At 45.8% G+C, this 16731-nt stretch overlaps 1 protein-coding gene across 13 annotated transcripts in view; it reads right to left on the bottom strand.

The window, feature by feature from the left end:
- The window catches only part of MTUS2 (microtubule associated scaffold protein 2), a 737980-nt gene that overhangs the window by 47747 nt on the left and 673502 nt on the right, over positions 1 to 16731 (bottom strand). The gene's annotated exons all lie outside the window — the stretch shown is intronic.

The following is a 16731-nucleotide window of genomic DNA, read 5'->3' as shown; positions in this document are numbered from 1 at the left end:
GTATTCAATATACAGATTTCAGTGTATGCTTGCACTTTTTGCCCCATGACTCCTGTTAAACCTATTTGCTTTGCATAATAGATCTTGAATATGACTCATACATTACTTTGTGTCCCTTTGCCCTTCTGAATAAGCACTTTTAATAGTTTTGTATATTTAATAAACTCATCTGATCTATAATATAGAAGCTGCCTTGCTTTTATGCCAACATATGAAATATTTATCTTGGCGCTACATGGCTAAACAACCATACAGCAAAGATTATAAATCTAAATCCTTAGAGAAATACCTGAGAAAAATTTCAGTAATATTCAAAAGAATGCAGCAATCCCTCCTGGACACAGAAGGAGTGTTGTTGTGCTATGTGACCCCCCCCCCCCCCCCACAGGCAGGGAGTCCTCTGCTCAAGATCTACAGTGCAATTCAACATCGGCTTCATGTGACCCTAACAAGCCGATTACCCTCTATGCTCTGGGCCAGCCTTTCTAAACCTATTTACCCTGGAGGAACCCTGCAAATAATTTTTGGATCTCAGGGAACCCCTGCAAATAATGTTTTTTGGTTCTCAGGGAACCCCTGCAAATAATGTTGGGATCTTGAGGAAATCCCTGCATTTACTACCACCTATCACAGTACCCCTCATTATATTGTCTCCTTATTTAAGTGCTTTTTATTAATGTGCTCATTATAATCCTGACCCCCAATTTAGTGCTTCTTTTTGCAGTCCCCTCAATTATAAAGTGCTATTGTAACGATTGGTGTAGCACACAGACGTCTGATTATTGTGTGATCTGCAGAATCACCAATAATACAGACTCTATACCCGATTATGTGGTGATCTGCAGTATCGCCAATAATGCAAGTATAGACGGCTGAGAAACAGAGGTGTAAAGTGTTTGGTGCAACAGTAGATACAATGGATAGATCTCACCAGAGAAGCTGGTGAGTACTATCTGAAACAACAGTGCTAGACCTCACCAGGGGAGCTGGTGGGTACTAGCTGCAATAACAGTGCTAGCCCTCACCAGGGGAGCTGGTGGGTACTAGCTGCAATAACAGTAGTATAAATAGTAGGTCTTTACCAGAGGAGCTGGTAAAGTACTAATAACAGGAGTGACAACAAAGTTTGGCTAAACCTTACCAGGGGGGGTGGTAAGGTACTATCAGCACAAGCGACTGAATAGTTTAACTAGACCTTACCAGAGGAGCTGGTAAGGTACTTTCAGTCACAGGAGCTGTATAACTTAAACTAAACCTCACCAGAGGAGCTGGTGGGTATTTAATCAAAAGAGCACCTCACCAGTGGCAAGGGCCCACTGGTGAGTAGAGAGGTCAGACAGGCAAGGTTTGGCAACTGAGAGGCGAATACAGTACTGAAATGTGAGGCAGAAGAATAGTGAGTTATCAGGCAGAGGTTCAGCAACTAAGGTCAGATAGGCAGAAGTACAGAATCGATGAGCAATAGCAAGGTCGGAGTATAGCCAGAATCATACACAGGTAATCAGTAATACAATATACAATAGTCCTAGTCTTGTGTGAAATCCCTGGTTTCCTCCCAGATCAAAGCACACCGGATACTAGTCTAAGGTCTGAGCGCTAACACGAGTGTATTCGCAACAGCAGACAAGTTGCCAATGACCAGTGAAGGCTTAAGAAGCCGAGGAGAGCTCACAGCCGCGCCCCTTACCATGACGTGAGGCACCTCTGACGTCAGCCGAACGGCAGGTCAGCTGACGCGCCTTCTTCCAGCATAAAGGTCCTGTCTCCGCGCGCGCGTGCAATACAGCGACCCTATGAGCACGAGACAGTACCGTTCCCGGCGTGCTAGACGCCGACGGAACGGATGAGGCCTGAGAACAGGGAACAAAGGCGGCTGCGGGTATACCCTGCGTGTCCGCAGCCGCCATAGTTGCAGATGTTACAGCTATATCATACTTCCCCCACGATGGGGGAAAATGCCAAGGAACCCCTGCAGAGTACTCAAGGAACCCTGGGGTCCCAGGCAACCCTGGTTGAGAAAGCCTGCTCTGGGCACACGGAAATTGCTGGCTTTATAAGACTCTGTGCAAAACCATTAGACCATATACGAGTCGATGAAACAGGCACTCAAAACATCTGGATTGCTAAAGGGCAACAATGCGATTCTGATCCAGTTCTGTATAATGCCTGAACAAGAAACTTATCGTTTCAAAAGCTTGCAGTAAACCATGTACAGTTAGTCATTAAAGGTATCACCGGAATCAACGCTGTTGGTTTGATGTCTGCATTTCTGTTTCTCGACTAACACCGGACCACAGTTCATTTGCTAAAGGGCAATGAAAATGGACAAAATCTATGAGTTTTATGAGTAAAGGCCCTTTTCTACTGGCTGTTATCCGCTTCAAAAAGCGTATCGCAGCCGTTTTGCCGATCGCGAGAGCACCGCGATTTACGTGTAAATGGTGGTGCTCATTTACCACTAGTGCCCACCGCTTTTTACCAGCACACAGTTGTCGACTCACACGATTATCGCCACAATTGTACTCCGTTCCCGAGTAACCAGCACAATCGCGGCTAGTGGAAATTGCTGCTTGCCTGTACGCACCAAAGCGCAATTGCAGGTGGAAGTGCAAGCATTAGTAAAAAAAGGGCCCTAAACAAGCAGTATGCTATAGGAAAAGAAGGTTTAAAAACAGCCATACAGTACTATTCTCATTAACCGGGGACGACCTGTACTTCTGTTTTAGGAAAGAAAATATTAATTTTGCAGCATTCCAAGATGAACTCAATCTTTTCTGAAAACAAACGGTGTCTCTAGTCCTTGGTTCACCTTTTATATCTATTTACTGTTAGGGGTTTCTATAATTGCATCCACCTTTTGCTTTAAAGCATTCATTTTTGTTATTTTTAGGCCTTTAAACTTGAAAGCTATAACATGACAAGGAGGAATGCTGAAAAAGAATTTGAAATTTTAGGTATTTCAAGAAAATCTGAATTAGCATAATTCAGGTGAGGCAACCAGCCTTTATTTATCGCTTTCCAAACCTCAGATGTCCTAACCCAAAGAGGAACAATATTCTCATGAATAAGAAGTACAAAAAGGTGTCCACACACTGTAGATGGCCATCAGATTCGAGGAATAGAGAGATCCCTCTCTATGATCAAAATCAGATCAGAGACGTATCTTTCCTGCCACACACTGCAAATACATTATTAACAGATGGCAAATCTATGAAGCTGCCATGCAGAGCTGAGCCCCCAGGTCTCCTCCCCATCTCATGTATTTCCCCGGGGCCGTGCAGAGTGATGCTGGGGGTGTCGGTTGTCGCAAAACCTACCACTGCGCACAACCACTTCTATGTAAGATCTTTATGTTCTATAATTTTGGGTGATTTTATAAATCAAAATTACGATCAGGCGGCCATTTTGCAGCATCGATCTCTGGCAGATACGATCATAATGATCGAATCTGCCAGGAAAAAATCAACAAAAAGTATGGGCACTTCCCTCGCGACTGGTCACATGGCCTAGACATTTGCTACAAATCATCACAGGTTATCTATAGATTTTCACGGTTGATTCCTGGCAGATTCAATCACTCTGATGGAACCTCCCAGAAATCTATGCTCCAACATGTCAGATTGATCATAATTTCAATCAAAATAATTGATCTGAGTGGGATGGAAAATCTCATTGGAGGCAGCATTAAAATTGATGGTAAGGCCAGATTTATACTTAATCTGCCCCTAGGCCAAGTATGTTTGGTTCCCCTTCCATGTGCAGCAGTATTTATCCCATTCCTTGTACAACATCCATTTACTGTAGCTCCTTTCTTTCACATACAACAACCCTTGGGTATCATCTCCCCTTTTTCATGTGTTGTTCCTCATTTGCAACAACCCCTATTTTACCCCTTGGGCTACTGCCAGCCAAGGCCCAGGCCTTTGAAGCCTTTCCAGAAATCCGACTGATTGGGGGCCCATAGTGGTACAGTTCAATAGATTTCATGCTGGAGGTAAAATAGCAGATAGATCCGTCTCTGATCATATAATGATTGGAGAGAGATCTATCTGCTAGCCAAATCGACCAGTGTATAGCCACCTCTACAAGACCTGAGTTCCTGGGAGGGTACAATATTCATGGTTCTCTGTACGTGGAGCATGGAACAGCATCTAAACAGCTAGAAATGTTCACAAGTGTGAATGCTAGATTCCTTCTGCCAAATAACATGCTCAGTGCGCTCCTAATGCATCATAATTAATGCTGGGAAGACCCCAGCATGCATCTTATACATCCTGCTAGCTTAGTCAAATTTCCTATAGAGACTGATTAACTAAGATTCTCCAGAGCCAGAGATCACAAGCAAACAATCGGAGATCAGAAGAGATTCAACAAATCTGGCCTGGATAGAGCTTAGGAGCTCTGGGCCCCATTGCGAGTTTTACACTGGACCCCCTCAAGTGTTCTATACATAATTGATATGGAGCACCAAAAACTGCCAAGGACAGCTGCAGTGTCAGAGAGGTGTAGGCTGGGGAGGAGTCTATTAATGGGTACAGCTAATCAAGGAGAGGAGCAGAGGATGCTATACTCTGCAGCGAGCTTCCAACGCGCGCTCTGCATAGGGGGCCCTGCACACCTATATACCTAGAAGGCAATTGTAATGTGCACGGTGTGGACGCAGAGCTGTGCACGCATATTAAAGTGGACCTAAACTCTTGCACAGGACAGAAGGAAAACAGAAAGAAATGCACTCTGTATGTATTTAGAGAGTTTAGCCTGTCTAATTCCCCCTCATCTGTGACTAATCTAAAGTTGTAATTTGGCCCCTCAGCTGTGTCGGCTGACTGCCACGGCAAAGAGCTCATTTGTAAACAGAGGATGTTAACAGGATTTGTATCAGCTGTAATTAAACAATGTTTTTCTTTAAAGAGTATTATGCTGTTGCTTATCTTTTAGAGCAGAGAGGAAGTTCTTAGGTCAGGTCCACTTTAAAATCGGCAATGACGGTGCTTGCGGTGGTGGTGAGAGGATAAGAGGGTGTGCATACGCACGTACGGCAGGGGCTCGGCGTGGGAAAAAAAAATTGCCTTATCCACGGTGATATACGGCATTTTTTTTTTAAAAGCTGTAAAATGAATTGTGCAGCCCTGATCTACAGTATATTTATAATAGAATTTGACTTTCCCTTTAAGCCTGCAGTGAATTGATAGTTTAACAATGAATATTCAGATTCTTGCTGAAGCCAATTCCTATCTGATTTTCTCCAATAAAACTAGAAAATGTGAGCTCCTTGGGGCACAGCAGAGGCCACAGAGGGTAGGCCTAGTGGGCGGAGGAGAGAATGATATTGAGAACAAAGAAATCTGAAGTATAATGAGGTGTAAAGCAGACTGAGGCAGGTATAAAGGGCTGGAAAGAAATAAGTACAGAGGTTTCAGAAACAGAAATGAAACCTTTTCTTTAGTCTGAATTAAGGTACATACACACACCGGATTTTTCCAATCGACCGGTCATTTGGACGTTTGAACATACAGTCAATTGAACGTCAAATCGGGCGTGTGTAAGATTGGTCGTGCAGCTGATAAGACTGGTTTTAAAGGATCCGCTTGGTGGATCGTTCAAATCCGGTCTTATCCAGGGCTGTGGAGTCGGTACAAAAATCTTCCGACTCCAACTCCTCAGTTTATGAAACCACGACTCTGACTCCAACTCCGGGTACCCAAAATGGCCCCGACTCAGATTCCTTAGTCTAATACTTAACAGGGCTATGGATTTTGTACAAAAATCATCCGACTCCCGAGTTTATGAAATCAAAGACTCCAACTCCGAGTGCCCAAAATTGCTCAGACTCTACAGCCCTGGTCTTATCAGCTGAACGACCAATCATACACACACCCGATTTGACGTCCAAACGACCGGACGTTTGAAACGCCCAAATGACCGGCCGTTTGGAAAAATCAGACGTGTGTATGTACCTTTAGTAAGAATGAGAATTTGTCCTGTCAGGTTTTTATTTATTTCTTATTTCCTGTCCCCAGGACCACCAGGGCGTACATCAGAGCCATGAGGGATCCATGGATGATTTGGATTCAGGGAGGATAGGGGGGGGAATTTCCCCAGTGGGATCACTGCAGCCATAATCCCAAATGGATGATGCAAACCCTCTTACTATTCACACTATTCAGAACTAAAATATTTACTTGGCGTTAGGATTTATGAATGTTATTATCCTTTATTTATCAAGCTTCAGAAAGCCCAGCTTTAGTTTAATGCATGCCTAGATCACTGGCAGTAATCAGGTAGCCAACTCTCCTAGGGGTGGCATAGCCGTAGTGAATAGCACTCTTGCCTTGCAGCGCCGGGTCCCTGGTTCATATCCCAGCCAGGGCACTATCTGCATGGAGTTTGTATGTTCTCTCCGTGTCTGCGTGTGTTTCCTCTGGGCACTCCAATCTCCTCCCACAATCCCAAAAACCTTCAGATAAGTTAATTGGCTTCACCTCAAATTGGCCCTAGACTATGATACATACATAGACCTATGACTATGGTAGGGATTAGATTGTGAGCCCCTCTAAGGGACAGTTATGACAAGACAATATACTCTGTACAGCGCTGCGGAAGATATCGGCGCTATATAAATCCTAAATAATAATAATAACAATAATAATTACAATGGATATTTAAAGTACACTGGAGACGGGGAAATAAGAGGATTCATACTTTACCTGGGACATCTTCCAGGCCCCAGTAGCACGTCCGCTCCCTCTGCGTTCGTCTGGTTTCCTCAGTTTGGCCGCTGTCACTCTTGGTAGTCGCATACTACTACGCATGAGCAGCCCAGTCCGTTCACCTTCTTGATCACCCTCTCATTGCAACTGCACAGTTTGTTAAAGGAATACTATCAATACCCAAGTGTTCTAAAATGACAGTGTGCAAATAATGTCTAAGTAGCTGTGTAAACATTTTCCTACTTTTCATGTTAAATATCAGAGGCAAAAGCTGTAATTTATTGAAGATAGGATTTAGCTATATTGGGACAAATCAATTGCAGAAGAGGGGGTCTGCTTCAATGCACAGTCAGAGTTGCATATCAGACTACAGAAAGCAAATATCAAACATATCAAACTCTGAAAGCAAAAACAGTATGAAAAAGCTGTGACAATTAGTTACACTTCCTCTGCTCTCTTCAGACAGGTCAGTCAGAAACAGAGGACACAGGAGCTGCAGCTGTTGGGAGCTCTCTTCTCTGTCACACACAGAGCTACACATAGAGTTCACTGATCAAGTGTGAGGGGAATTCCCCCTCTCCTCATGGCTCAGTCAGCCGTCAGTTTTGGCGTCAGTAAAGTTTGAATATATTTTGCTAACAGTAAACAAAGAAGTTGCTACTAAAATGTATACACCAGTACTTAGCAGCACTTCCCAAACAATTCCTGTGTCAATTGAACAAAATATGTGAATCGATAGTATTCCTTTAAGGCTTGTAACTGCGTAGGCGCACAACGCTCCCAGCTATAGAACTGGGATTGAGGAGGCTAGGGCCGCGCATGCGCAGTAGTCCTGACTGAGTTGAGTCATGGACTTTACCAGGCCTGACAGCAGCAGAGCAAAGGGGATTGGACGGAGACCAAGGAAGCTGGCGGACTTAAGGGGGCTGGAAGAAGCCCTAGGTAAGTATAAATCCTCTTCTTCACCTAATTACAGGTACACTTTAAGCACACCAAAACAGAGAGAGCTATGGAGGCTGACATATTTATTGCCTTTTAAACAATAAACGTTGCCTGGCTGTCCTGTTGATCATTTGCCTCAAATACATTTAGCCATAGAACCTGGACAAGCATGCCAATCAAGCATGACTGAAGTCTGACTGGATTAGGCCACATGCTTGTGTGTGATCCAGACACTACAGCAGCCAAAGACACCAGCAGGACAGCCAGGCAACTGGTATTGTTTAACAGGAAATAAATATGGCAGCCTCCATATGCCTCTCAGTTCAGGTGTAGTTTAAAAGGAACCCGAGGTGTAAGACCTATGGAAGATGCCATATTTATTTCCTTTTAAACAATACTAGTTCTGGTCAGTGGGGTCTAAATCACACACCTGAAACAAGCATGCAGCTAATCTTGTTATATTTGTCATAGATATCTGATCAGCATGGTTGCTCAGGGTCTATGGCTTAAAGTACTAGAGGCAGAGGATCAGCAAGACAGCCAGGCAATGTGCATTACATAAAAGGAAATAAACATGTCAGCCTCTGTATCCCTCTCTCCTCGGGTTCCTATTAAAGTGAACATTTTTCTGTGGACAAACATGCTTCCAGCCTCCATAGGTCTTTCTGCTGATTTGGCTTACACTAAACTGAGAGGACGTAGAATTTTACATTCGTTTGTCCACTCCTGAATTTCTAGTAAGGCTTGTGATGTTGACACTGTCCAGTATCAGGGCTGAACCCATCTTTCCAAGTCTAGAAACCAACTAAGAATAAAGGATATTAAACAGCCTAGGCTAAGCTTCAGTAGGAGGGAGGAGCTACATACCAATATACAGAAGTAGGATCAGAAGTGTTTATGATGCGGAAACCTGGATAATTAACGTAAAAGTGGGTATGCTGAAAAATGTACTGGATTCTACTATAAGTCACTACAGTGCCTCCAGTGGCAAAGTAATAGGGGTTGCAGAGATAGCGACCGCATCGGGGCCCTTGGGTCAGAGGGGTCCTGAGAGGGCCCTGCCTCAAGCACAGTATTAGCTCTCTATTGGCCCTGTGTTGGTAATAATCACTTCTATAGATGCTTTAAATAGTGGTAATCATTAACAAACTGTACAATTTTATCTGGAAGTGGTAGCAAAACAGTGGAACATACATGTCCAATTTATATCTTGTAAGATCGCTCTTTGCAAAGCAAACAGCAAGCACAAATCAAATGCTTAAAGGTCGATATCAAAATGTATTATTCCAAAATGTAGATAAAATCGAATGCATCAAAAATAAATGGGATGCCCCCCCCCCCCCCCGTCACAAACACCCAGTACATCCACACTGCAACAAGCATACTACGGCCATGTATTGGGCAACCTGGGAAAGGGGGGGGAATGGTAAAATCCTCACTCCAAAGCTGGGGATTCAATGGCTCGAAGTTTTAGTAATAATGTACGTGTAACTCCACAGACTATGTACTGTCACTCCAGAGAGGCTTTAGGCAGCATGCATAGTCATATATGAAGAAGCCAGCAGGTATGCAGGTTAGTAGTTTCATGCACAAGCAGAGGTTAGCCAGGTTAATGGAAATGTTTACATGTAGGCAGAGAATGTGGCCATCGCCACAATAATCAATGTATTGGAATTAGGCGGCATAGTGAACATGATCTCACCACACCGCAGTAGGACACATCATGGAGCTCCGTGGAGAAAGTCCCATAGTCTCACCACATCCGGTCAAAGGACACAGTCCCAGCTAGGAGAGGTGTATATAGGCAATCCTATTTCCAGTTGCAGTAGACAGCAAATACGAGCCCAAGCAGTGGCCGCCCTGTCACTAGAACGGGGCGACTTGCATGACTCAGGCAGAGACCTTTCACAGGCTCGTAGCTGGCATGGAGACTGGGGTCAGGGCAGCGTGGCGTCCCATGCGGGTGAAGTCGCTCCCGACAGTTTCGCCGGCTTCCTCAAGGGGGCGTGGCAATAACAAGCTGTTTCCCATTCCCTACTTGCACCTCTGACACTGTTGTTGTCCTTGGCAGGTTTTGATGCGCCGTATCGATTATGTATAGAGTGCTTGGGGGGCTCCATATAAAACTTGCACTGGGGGCCCATAGCTCCTTAGCTAAGCCACAGAGTGCCTCTTTAATATCTTGCTTCAGTGGCACTCATTCATGTTGGTATAGTGCCATATGGAATGCTGAAAAATAACCTACGCTCACTTTTCAGTAGTGACGTGTACAGGAACACGTGGCCACATACTACTACTAGGTTACACCGTGCTGAGAAGGAATCCTAGCAGACTCCCTACACCCCTACTTGTAGCCTAGCACCAACACTTGACTTGTCCTGACTAGTGATGGTCATGTCTAGGAGAACTCATGATGAAGCATGTGATCAGTTTGGTCAGGTGATGGAAATTTAAGTCTCTGATTTACTAGTCATGATCATGTGCTAAAGGAGGATGAGATCACAGCAAATCAGAGATTTGCAAATCCTATCAGCTGATCAATCAAATCACATGCTTTTCCATGAATTCTCCTAGACACGACCATCGCTACTCCTGACCAAAAGGCTCATTCATTGTTTTAGGCCTCTTTCCCACCAGGATGTTGCGTTTTAGGGGACGTTATAGGTCGCATAACGTGCCCCTAACGCAACGCCTGGTGGTGTTGGAGGAGGACGCTACCTAGAGCTGCGTTATGCAGCTCTTGGTGCGCCTTTTGTGTCCTATGCATAGCGGAGAGCGGAGACCACGTAATCGGAGCACTCTGCATCACGTGGTCCCGCCAGCCAATCAGCGGCCACTTCAGGAAGTAAACACTGCAGTGCAGTGAATATTAAGTAGCCATGTGGCTGGCTGCAATAGCGGACACTTCCCGCCTCCTCTCCGGCCCAAAAATACAAAAAAACAACATAACTGATCATGTGCACACAGTCTAATGCGGCTAAAACCGCGTAGGACGCATAGCATGCTGCACTTTATTTGAACGTGCAGCGTTACAATGTAACGCAACGTGGGCACTGGGACCAGCCCATTGATTTTACATTACTGTGAGTTGGGCTGCGTTACAGGCTGCATTAACGTGCGCCTGTAACGTCTTACTGTGAAAGCAGCCTCAACCAACAGCTGGTGACAATTATACAGGTTTGGCTCAGCAGAGCTGCATTTACTATCTTATGATGGACGAAAGTGGAGGAGAGGCAGGAGGCCTGCCAATTATCACTTGAATAACATAACGAGCCAAAAAAGAGAAGAAATCTTGTATACATATATACGGTGCCATTATATCTATTCACAACGGACACAAACACAATATGCTACGTGTGCTGTGAAGCCAATCTCACAGCCATGGATCACTATCATACTTTATTGATTAAAGAGGAACTGTAGTAAAAATGACAAAGAATAATATTGTTTATTTTTCATAATATTAATTTATAGATGATTTAGTCAGTGTTTTCCCATTGTAAAATCGTTCCTCTCCCTGATTTACGTTTTGAAATATATCACTGGTGGTGATATCTTTAGTCCTGAAATGTGATCTGTACGGAATGTTCACTACTGAGAGTTCTATATGCACAAAGGGAGATATTGCTTGCCTGGCAGTTGGAAAAAGCCATTGTTTCCCACAATGCAACGAGGTTCACAGACAGCAAACTTTCAGGACCATGGTCATGACATCACACTTTGGGAGGGGTTTCACCACAATATCAGGCGTACAGACCCCCCTGATGATCTATTCAAGAAAAGGAAAATATTTCTTGTGGGAAAGGAGGTATCAGCTACTGATTGGGATGAAGTTCAATCATGAGTTAGAGTTCCTTTTTAAATAAATCCTGTATTAAAGGGAACCTGAAGTGAGGAAAATTATTTAAAATAAACACATGATGTAGCTGCAAATGAATATTACATACTAACCTCACCGTCCGTTCCTCTCAGAGGCTCACTATTTTCTTCTTACAGTGATCCCTTCCAGTTCTGACAATATTTTGTCAGAACTGAATTAGACCAGTTGCTGTCAGTTATATATCAGCAGCTGTCAGTTACAACTGAATGCGCAAGGTAATGGCCATGTTTCCCTATGGCTCAAGTTGGTGATATTACAGTTTAACAGTGTGCCGACCAGGAAGCTGTTATGGGGTAATAGCCATTTTTACAATGGAGGACAGAGAAATCTATTGATCATAGTGGACAAATGGGACGCAGGAGAGGAGAAAGAGATTGAGGAGTAGACTACACAGGGGGTGAGTATGACCTGTGTATGGTTATTTTGACTTTTTATTTTCAGTTCAGGTTCTCTTTAAGAAAAATGTCCCCTTGGGGCTACTTACCTCGGGAGGGGCAAGCTTATGGATCCTAACGAGGCTTCTCCCATCCTCTTCCGTTCCTCCGTTAGCCTGCCCGGGTCCCCCAAAGTGCGACGATGTATATATTTACCTTCCGCGATCCACTGCAGGCGCACTAGCCGTTCTTCCCTTGTGTCACAGGAGCCCTAGTGGCTGACCGCACTTAGCCTTCTAAACGGTGCCAGCGCACAGATCGTGCGAACTCTGGTCGCAGTCAATGCGCAGGAACCGTTAAGAATTAGCCGCAGACAACTCAGAAGGGAGCCTGTGAGACACGGGTGATTACAACTTCACCCACTGGTTCAGAGTAAACTGCCACCACCGCGGTTACCATGGGACCGTGGAGCCCACTAACTGACTGACTAGTCCTGCGAATAAAACGGTTAAACACACGGTATTCTGTCTAGCCAACAACAAACAAACAGTAGCGTATCTTCAGAGACCCGGGATCAGTTCTGTGTGTGCTGATAAGCAGGGTAGCGGACAGTGAATGACTTGGAGAAAGTCGTTTATTCACACAATATAAATAATTAATATATACAGACAATTATTAAAATCAACAATTATTAAAACAGTAATAGCCAGTATAAAAAATAAAAGAAGGGAGAAAAATACTTAGTTCCTGGAAAGATGTCCTTTTTGTGGGAAAAACAGAGTTCTGGGTTTCAATCAAAGTTCAGAGTTCAGACCAGGTGGATGCCAGCATATCCTCAAGCTGGCACCGATGAGTTCAAGATGTTTTCAGGGTGGAGGACACTGAGTTTGGGTCCTCTGCCATTCTTATGCCCCTGATTCAGTAGGAGGGAGTGAGGGCGGGGAGCCACACACCCCCTTAGAAGATGAGATGAGCCCTCCCCTTGTCCTGGGGACTAGAAATCATATCTACCCATATATGGGCTCTATCTCACAGAATCGTACAGGTCAGGGCAGATTTATTAACATTTTCAGGTCTGTCTCGATTTACCCAGCGCCCTGATCTGGTTTTTCCCCCAACTAGATTGCTTCTGCCATGGTGCTTGTCACCTTATACCTGATGGATGGGCCATCAGCACAGCTTGAAGCCAGGGACTCTCCCTGGGGCAGATTAGGCTCAGGCTCATTAGCATATCAAAAGAGCCATCCAGCATTTGGGCTGGTGCTCTCTCTCTGCTGAGAAAAGACTGCAGACCTCCTACACAATCAACCCAGATTCTATCGATCTGAAGCGCAATCGATGCAGGGAATCGAGTGCGATCGCTTTTTCTTCACGGGCGGTTACAGGACGCGCCTGCGGCCCCGCAACCGTCCGTGACACCTTGGGTTAGGCGGAAATAGCTGAACCTGCTCGATCCGCTCTATTGCGTAAGTGCGTGTCCTTTTGTGCCTGCGCGGTAGAGCCAATATGATTGGGCTCGGCTATTTCCGTCTAGCCTAGTGTGAAGAACCACTACTGCGCCTGGGCTGGATCCCGGCAAGATAAATATATCAAGCCTTTGTCAGGCTTGTTGGTGGAAGATTGCCGGAGAATTCGGGGGAGTCAGCGCTGGATTGCCTGCAGCTACAGGGATAGGAGAAGCCTCATTGAGACCATGAGGCTTCCCCCTCCCGAGGTAAGTACCTCCCAGGGGGCTCTTTTTTTATTATACTGAGTCTCTTTAAAGGAAACCTGAAGCATTTTTTAAATAAAAACATACTTACCCAAGGAGGGGGAAGGCTTTGGGTACTATTGAGCTGTCCAGTTCCTCTCACCGTCCCCTTGTTTCAGCAAGGTTTCCACCCTTCAAATCTCCCCTTTTCAAATCTCCCGCCGCAGGAGGCTTCGGATGTCTTCAGGAGCCCAAGTGCCTCCGACAGACGGGCGGCTCCAAACTGCACATGAGCGAGAGAGAGCACGCTCGCGCATGTGCACTAAGAACCACCTGTCTTAACCTCTTGCCGACCGCGTCACGCCAGTAGGCGTGGCCGCGGCGGCAGCCCCAGGACCGCCTAACGCCAATTGGCGTAAAGTCCTGGGGCTCTGTTTTGCGGGAGATCGCGCGCAGGCTGCACGCGCATCTCCTGCTTGGGGGCGGAGCTCCACCCCGCCCCGCCTTCAGTCTCCGAGCGGCTATTGCCGCTCGGGAGACTGTTAGACGGCGATGTGATCGCCGTCTATTTACTCTGTGCAGCGCTGCGATCAGCAGCAGCGCTGCACTGGGGACAGCCGTGTGACACGGCTGTCCCCATGGGGGACAAGAGAGCGATCGGCTCTCATAGGCAGAAGCCTATGACAGCCGATCGCCGTAATTGGCCGGCTGTAGGGAGGGAGGGAGCGAGGGAGGGAAGGGATTTAAAGGAAGAGGGTTTTTTTGTTTAAATACGGCAACACAAATATTTATTAAACAAAAAATAAACATGGGGGGAGCGATCAGACCCCACCAACAGAGAGCTCTGTTGGTGGGGAGAAAAGGGGGGGGGGGAATCACTCGTGTGCTGTGTTGTGCGGCCCTGCAGCTTGGCCTTAAAGCTGCAGTGCCCTTTTAAACTAAAAATTGCCTGGTCACTAGGGGGGTTTAGCCCTGCAGTCCTCAAGAGGTTAAAGGGAAGGTTCACGCAGGAGCTGTAAAAAATAGAAATCCAAATCCACTTACCTGGGGCTTCCTCCAGCCCGTGGCAGGCAGGAGGTGCCCTTGGCGCCGCTCCGCAGGCTCCCGGTGGTCTCCGGTGGCGATCCCGACCTGGCCAGGCCGGCTGCCAGGTCGGGCTGCTTCTGCGCTCCAAGTTGCGTGTCACTTGTGCGCGCTGACGTCATCGGACGTCCTCCGGGCTGTACTGCGCAGGCGCAGAACTTCTGCGCCTTGTTACAGAGAACTTCTGCGCCTGCGCAGTACAGCCCGGAGGACGTCCGATGATGTCAGCGCGCACAAGTGACACGCAACTTGGAGCGCAGAAGCAGCCCGACCTGGCAGCCGGCCTGGCCAGGTCGGGATCGCCACCGGAGACCACCGGGAGCCTGCGGAGCGGCGCCGAGGGCACCTCCTGCCTGCCACGGGCTGGAGGAAGCCCCAGGTAAGTGGATTTGGATTTCTATTTTTTACAGCTCCTGCGTGAACCTTCCCTTTAAGGAGCACTCGGCCTCCTGAAGACTTTCAAAGCCTCCTGCAGCGGAAGACAGCAGTTTATGACCTAGCGCTGGAACGAGGGGATTGGGAGAGGAACGGGAAGGTTTTTTAGGACCCAGAGACTGTCCTCTCCTTAGGTAAGTATGTTTTTTCTTCTTTAAAAAAAACACTTCAGGTTCACTTTAAGTGTCAGCATACTTGGCAGCACCGTACAGTAAACATCTGCTGCAGATGACAACCCTGTATACATAACAAGTACAAACTACGATTACATAAGAGAAGTGGCCCAGCCCAAGATATGGAACATAAGACTACATGTGGCTATCTTGCCTTGCAGCTGTACACTGTCATGTATTACACACTGTACTACATCACTTCCATCAGCCTGACATTCTGAAAGACACACGATCTGTGCGCAGAGGTCAGCGCTCAAATGGATCAGTGCAGTTTTCCCATGTGACCACCTTAATGTCTCTGATAACACGGATGTCATTTCAGAGCTACAGCTTCCCCACAGCCATCCTATCAAAAGGAATTCCAGCGTTTGATGAAATGAGCATACAGGAGACATAGATTGGGGCTCTACACACCACCGAGTTCATCTATCAACTAACACAGCGCATTAATGCAAGACCAAAACAATCAATCAGTAATTAAACCCAATGAACTCGCTAAGTTATTCGCCGGTCAAGTCTGCAGGTTTCCATAGTAATTATTCCTTCGTGTAACTTTGTTCAGATGCACCCCCAGGCCTGACTGAGGGGATAGCACATAACTCACACGATGCAACATGCCAGAGTGAATGATAACTGGCTCTAAGCCACTGCATCACTCAGCCCACGGAGTCCCAACATTGCACCAATAAGAGAGTGAAGCGCTTATTCAACAGGCAGTGTGAGATTTCCCTTGGCAACCCGAGAGATTAAATCTGATTAGAGGTTACAGTGTTATTTCAAAACTTACTTTTTTTTTTTTTTTTTACAAGACTGACGACCCCACAGTGGCCACACAGAACATATTTCTGCTGTCTCATCAAATAAGTAACTTACACAATAAGCATAAGCAGAACAGTGGATAGCAATCTTCCCTTGCAGCGCTGGGTCCTTAATTCAAATCACAGCCAGGGCACTATCTGCATAGAGTATGTATGTTCTCCCTGTGTCTGTGTGGGCTTCCTCTGGGCACTCAGGTTTCCTCCCACATCCCAAATACATACAGAGAAGTTAATTGGCTCCCCCCGTACCCCTATAACTGGCTCTAGACGAGATGGACATATTAGCGGGATTACATTGTGAGCTCCTCTGAGGGACAGTTAGTGACAAGAAGATTATATAATCTGTAAAGTGCTGTGGAAGATGTCTGCGTCATATAACGGCCAAATAATAATAAGCAGATAATGCATTCTCATAGATGCAGTAACACCATGGGGAATAGATTGCAAAAGGAGTGCAACAATGTATTTACTTTAATTTTGAATTTGGAGATTTGTCCATGAGATCTGCCTCTGATCTGATCCCCCATATCACATCTCAAATTATTTCAGATTCTTTAGAACATTATTAAACCATTAATGCTTATTTTTTAGCCACTGTATTGGTAAAAGAAATACAATAAGCAAGC

Source organism: Hyperolius riggenbachi, chromosome 2 (genome assembly GCF_040937935.1).
Source record: "Hyperolius riggenbachi isolate aHypRig1 chromosome 2, aHypRig1.pri, whole genome shotgun sequence".
NCBI lineage: Eukaryota > Metazoa > Chordata > Amphibia > Anura > Hyperoliidae > Hyperolius > Hyperolius riggenbachi.
Note: the sequence above shows the minus strand (reverse complement) of the source record. Positions and strands in the feature narration are given on the sequence as shown.